Source organism: Lipotes vexillifer, unplaced genomic scaffold, assembly GCF_000442215.2.
Source record: "Lipotes vexillifer unplaced genomic scaffold, Lipotes_vexillifer_v1.1 scaffold820, whole genome shotgun sequence".
Classification (NCBI taxonomy): domain Eukaryota; kingdom Metazoa; phylum Chordata; class Mammalia; order Artiodactyla; family Lipotidae; genus Lipotes; species Lipotes vexillifer.
The window spans coordinates 64,036-70,953 of NW_006790074.1; positions in this window are offsets into that span (position 1 = coordinate 64,036).

Genomic DNA, 6,918 nt, shown 5'->3' on the forward strand with positions numbered 1-6,918 from the left:
GGGAAAAGTCTGGAGCTGGCGAGGAGACAAGAGACGTTTTCTTCCCTCTTTCTTTCCTGGTGCGCGAGGAGAGGGGGATTAAGAGCGCTGCTTAAAGGAGCTCCAGAGACGGGCGCGAGCCGCGGCTAACAGCGCAGACCCGAGAGACGGTCATGAGACGCTAAGGCTGCTGCTGCCGCCAAAGACTGCTGCTGCCGCCACCAAGAAGCCTGTGTGCGAGCACAGGTCACTGTCCACACCACCCCTCCCGGGAGCCTGTGCAGCCCGCCACTGCCAGGGTCCCGTGATCCAGGGACAACTTCCCCGGGAGAACGCACGGCGCGCCTCAGGCTGGTGCAACGTCACGCCGGCCTCTGACGCCGCAGACCCGCCCCGCACGCCGTGCCCCTCCCTCCCCCCCAGCCTGACTGAGCCAGAGTGCCCGAATCAGCGGCTCCCTTAACTCCGTCCTGTCTGAGTGAAGAATAGATGACCTCGGGCGACCTACACCCAGAGGCGGAGCCTAATCCAAAGCTGAACCGAAGGAGCTGTGCGAACAAAGAAGAGAAACGGAAATTTCTCGCAGCAGCCTCAGATGCAGCGGATTAAATCTCCACAATCAACTTGATATACCCTGCGTCTGTGGAATACCTGAATAGACAATGAATCATCCCAAATTGGGGAGGTGGACTTTGAGAGCAAGATATATTATTTTTCCCCTTTTCCTCTTTATGTAAGTGTGTATGTGTATGCTTCTGTGTGAGATTTTGTCTGTATAACTTTGCTTTGATCATTTGTCCTAAGTGTGTCCGTTTTTTCTAAAAAAATTTTTTCTTAATAACTATTTTTTATTTTAATAACTGTTTTATTTTATTTTACTTTATTTTACTTTATCCTCTATCTTTCTTTCTTTCTTCCTACTTTGTGCCCTTTTATTCTGAGCCGTGTTGATGAAAGGCTCTTGGTGCTCCAGCCAGGAGTCAGTGCTGTGCCTCTGAGGTGGGAGAGCCAACTTCAGGACACTGGTCCTCAAGAGACCTCCCTGCTCTACGTAATATCCAACGGAGAAAATCTCCCAGAGATCTCAATCTCAACACCAAGACCCAGCTTCACTCAACGACCAGCAAGCTACAGTGCTGGACACCCTATGCCAAACAACTAGCAAGACAGGAACACAACCCCACCCATTAGCAGAGAGGCTGCCTAAAATCGTAAAAAGGCCACAGACACCCCAATACACACCACCAGACAGGGACCTGTCCACCAGAAAGACAAGATCCAGCCTCATCCACCAGAGCACAGGCACTACTCCCCTCCACCAGGAAGCCTACACAACCCACTGAACCAACCTTAGCCACTGGAGACAGACATCAAAAACAACGGGAGCTACGAACTTGCAGCCTGCAAAAAGGTGAACCCAATCACAGTAAGATAAGCAAAATGAGAAGACAGAAAAACACACAGCAGATGAAGGAGCAAGATAAAAACCCACCAGACCTAACAAATGAAGAGGAAATAGGCAGTCTACCTGAAAAAGAGTTCAGAATAATGATAGTAAAGATGATCCAAAATCTTGGAAATAGAATGGACAAAATGCAAGAAGCAGTTAACAAGGACCTAGAAGAAATAAAGATGAAACAGACAATGATGAACAACACAATAAATGAAATGAAAAATACTCTAGATGGGATCAATAGCAGAATAAATGAGGCAGAAGAACGGATAAGTGACCTGGAAGATAAAATAGTGGAAATAACTACTGCAGAGCAGAATAAAGAAAAAAGAATGAAAAGAACTGAGGACAGTCTCAGAGACCTCTGGGACAACATTAAATGCACCAACATTCGAATTAAAGTGGTCCCAGAAGAAGAAGAGAAAAAGAAAGTGACTGAGAAAATATTTGAAGAGATTATAGTTGAAAACTTCCCTAATATGGGAAAGGAAATAGTTAATCAAGTCCAGGAAGCACAGAGAGTCCCATACAGGATAAATCCAAGGAGAAACACGCCACGACACATACTAATCAAACTATCAAAAATTAAACACAAAGAAAACATACTAAAAGCAGCAAGGGAAAAACAACAAATAACACACAAGGCAATCCCCATAAGGTTAACAGCTGATCTTTCAGCAGAAACTCTGCAAGCCAGAAGGGAGTGGCAGGACATATTTAAAGTGATGAAGCAGAAAAACCTACAACCAAGATTACCCAGCAAGGATCTCATGCAGATCTGATGGAGAATTTAAAATCTTTACAGACAAGCAAAAGCTGAGAGAGTTCAGCACCACCAAAGCAGCTTTACAACAAATGCTAAAGGACTTCTCTAGGCAAGAAACACAAGAGAAGGAAAAGACCTACAATAACAAGCCCCAAACAATTAAGAAAATGGGAATAGGAACATACATATCGATAATTACCTTAAATGTAAATGGATTGAATGCTTCCACCAACAGATACCGACTCGCTGAATGGATACAAAAACAAGACCCATATATGTGCTGCCTACAACAGACCCACTTCAGACCTAGGGACACATACAGAGTGAAAGTAAGGGGATGGAAAAAGATATTCCATGCAAATGGATATCAAAAGAAAGCTGGACTAGCAATTCTCATATCAGACAAAACAGACTTGCAAATAAAGATTATTACAAGAGACAAAGAAGGATACTACGCAATGATCAAGGGATCAATCCAAGAAGAATATATAACAATTGTAAATATTTATGCACCCAACTTAGGAGCACCTCAATACATAAGGCAAATACTAACAGCCATAAAAGGGGAAAGTGACAGTAACACATTCATAGCAGGGGACTTTAACACCCCACTTTCACCAATGGACAGATCATCCAAAATGAAAATAAATAAGGAAACACAAGCTTTAAATGAAACATTAAACAGGATGGACTTAATTGATATTTATAAGACATTCCATCCAAAACCAACATAAAACACATTTTTCTCAAGTGCTCATGGAACATTCTCCAGGATAGATCCTATCTTGGATCACTAATCAAGCCTTGGTACATTTAAGAAAATTGAAATTGTATCAAGTATCTTTTCCGACCACAATGCTATGAGACTAGGTATCAATTACAGGAAAAGATCTGTAAAAAATACATACACATGTAGGCTAAACAATACACTATTTAATAACGAAGTGATCACTGAAGAAATCAAAGAGGAAATCAAAAAATACCTAGAAACATATGACAATGGAGACATGACAACCCAAAACCTATTGGATGAAGCAAAAGTAGTTCTAAGAGCGAATTTTATAGCAGTACAATCCTACCTTAAGAAACAGGAAACATCTCGAATAAACATCCTAATCTTGAATCTAAAGCAATCAGAGAATGCAGAACAAAAAAACCCAAAGTTACCAGAACGGAAGAAATCATAAAGATCATATCAGAAATAAATGAAAAAGAAATGAAGGAAACGATAGCAAAGATCAGTAAAACTAAAATCTTGTTCTTTGAGAAGATAAACAAAATTGATAAACCATTAGCCAGACTCAACAAGATAAAAGGGGAGAACACTCAAATCAATAGAATTAGAAATGAAAAAGGAGAAGTAACAACTGCCACTGCAGAAATACAAAAGATCATGAGACATTACTACAAGCAACTCTATGCCAATAAAGTGAACAACCTGGAAGAAATGGGCAAATTCTTAGAAATGCACAACCTGCCAAAAGTGAATCAGGAAGAAACAGAAAATATGAACAGTCCAAACACAAGCACTGAAATTGAAACTGTGATATGGGTTGAAGACCTAAATATACATTTCTCCAAAGAAGATATACAGACTGCCGACAAACACATGAAAGAATGCTCAACATCATTAATCATTAGAGAAATACAAATCAAAACTACAATGAGATATCATCTCACACCAGTCAGAATGGTCATTCATCAAACAGTCTGGAAACAATAAATGCTGGAGAGGGTGTGGAGAAAAGGGAACACTGTTGCACTGCTGGTGGGAATGTGAATTGGTACAGCCACTATGGAGAACAGTATGGAGGTTACTTAAAAAACTACAAATAGAACTACCATATGACCAAGCAATCCCACTACTGGGCATATACCCTGAGAAAACCATAATTCACAAAGAGTCATGTACCAAAACGTTCATTGCAGCTCTATTTACAATAGCCAGGAGATGGAAGCAACTTAAGTGTCCATCATCGGATGAATGGTTAAAGAATATGTGGCACATATATACAATGGAATATTACTCAGCCATAAAAAGAAACGAAATTGAGCTATTTGTAATGAGGTGGTTGGACGTAGAGCCTGTCATACAGAATGAAGTAAGTCAGAAAGAGAAAGACAAATACCGTATTCTAACACATATATATGGAATTTAAGAAAAAAAATGTCATGAAGAACCTAGGGGTAAGACAGGAATAAAGACACAGACCTACTAGAGAATGGGCTTGAGGATATGGGGAGGGTGAAGTGTAAGCTGTGACAAAGCGAGAGAGAGGCATGGATATATATATATACACTACCAAATGTAAGGTAGATAGCTAGTGGGAAGCAGCCGCATAGCACAGGGAGATCAGCTCGTGCTATGTGACCGCCTGGAGGGGTGGGATAGGGAGGGTGGGAGGGAGATGCAAGGCCGAAGAGATATGGGAACATATGTATATGTATAACTGATTCACTTTGTTATAAAGTAGAAACTAACACACCCTTGTAAGGAAATTATACTGTAATAAAGTTGTAAAAAAAAAAAAGACGGGAATAAAGACACAGACCTATTAGAGAATGGACTTGAGGATGTGGGGAGGGAGAAGGTAAGCTGTGACAAATTGAGAGAGTGGCATTGACATATATACATTGCCAAACGTATAGTAGCTAGTGTGAAGCAGCCGCATAGCACAGGGAGATCAGCTTGGTGCTTTTTGACCACCTAGCGGAGTGAGATAGGGAGGGTGGGAGAGAGAGACACACACAAGATGGAAGATATATGAGAACATAAGTATATTTATAACTGAGTCACTCTGTTATAAAGCAGAAACTAACACACCCTTGTAAAGCAATTATACTCCAATAAAGATATAAAATAACATAAAATAAAATAAAAATAAAAGGTAATGAGAATACACCGATGTAGACAACAAACTTATGGATACCAGGCGGGAAGGGGGAGGGAGGAAGGGATAAAGTAAGAGATTGGGATTGACATATACAAACTACTATATATAAAATAGATTAAGTAATAATGACATACTGTATAACACAGGGAATGCTACTTAGTACTCTATAATGGCCTATATGGGAAAAGAATCTAAAAAAGGTGAATGTATGAATATGTATAATGGATTCACTTTGCTGTATACCTGAAACTGACACAACATTGTAAATCAACAATATTCCAATAAAAAGTTTTTAAAAAAAATACGGGATAAGGAACCCAGCAGGAACCACCTCACACCAAAAGCCCACATCACAAATGGGATGAGGAACCCAGCAGCAACCACCTCACACCAAAGGGCCCACATAACAAAGGGGATGAGGAACCCAGCAGGAACCATCTCACACCAAAGGGTCCACATCACAAACGGGATGAAACCAAGGAGGAACCACCTAATACCAAAGGGCCCACAACACAAAGGGGATGAGGAATCCAGCAGAAACCACCTCACATCAAATGGTCCACATCACAATGGGGATGATGTACGCAGCAGGAACCACCTCACATCAAAGGCCCCACATCACAAAGGGATGAGGAACCCAGCAAGCCCCAACTCACAACTAATGCCACATAACAAATGGGATGAGGAACCCAGCAGGAACCACCTCACACCAAAGAGCCCAATCACAAATGGGATGAGGAACCCAGCAGGATCCACCTCACACCAAGGGACCACATCACAAAGGGGATGAGTAACACAGCAGGGACCACCTCACACCAAAAGCCCACATCAAAAAGGGGATGAGGAGCCCAGCAGGAACCACCTCACACCAAAGGTCCCACATCACAAAGGGGATGAGGAACCCAACAGGAACCACCTCACACCCAAGGTCCCACATCACTAAGGAGTTGAGGACCCCAGGAGGAACCACCTCACACCAAAGGGACCACATCACAAAGGGGATGAGGAACCCAGCAGGAACCACTTCACACCAAAAGCTCACATCACAATGAGGATGAACAACCCAGCAGGAACAAACTCACACCAAAGGGCCTATATCACAAAGGGCATGAGGAACCGGGCAGGAAACACCTCAAACCAAAGGGCCCACATCACAAAGGGGATGAGGTACCCAGCACGAACCAGCTCACACAAGTCCACATCACAAGGGCATGAGGAACGAAGCAGGGACCACCTCACACCAAAAGGCCCACATCACAAAGGGGATGAGGAACCCAGCAGGAACTACCTGAATCACAAAGGGGATGAGTAACCCAGGAGGAACCACCTCACACCAAAAGCCCACATCACAAAGGGGATGAAGAACCCAGCAGGAACCACCTCACACTAAAGGGCTCAGATCACAAAGGGGATGAGGAACCCAGCAGGAACCACCTCACACCAAGTGGCCCACATCACAAAGGGGATGAAGAACCCAGCAGGAACAACCTCACACCAAAGGGACCACATCGCAACGGGTATGAGGTACCCAGCTGGAACCAGCTCATAACTAAATCCAAGTCACAAAGGGGATGAGGAACCCAGCAGGAACCACCCCACACCAAAGGGGCCACACTACAAAGCAGATGAGGAACCCAGCAGGAAACACCTCACACCAAATGGGCCACATCACAAAGGGGATTAGGATCCCAGCAGGAACCACCTCACACCAAAGGCCCCCTTTTCAAAGGGTATGAGGAACCCAGCAGGAACCACCTCACACCAAAGGGCCCCACATCACAAAGGGTCCTCATCCCTTTTGTGATAGGGGCCCTTTGGTGTGAGAT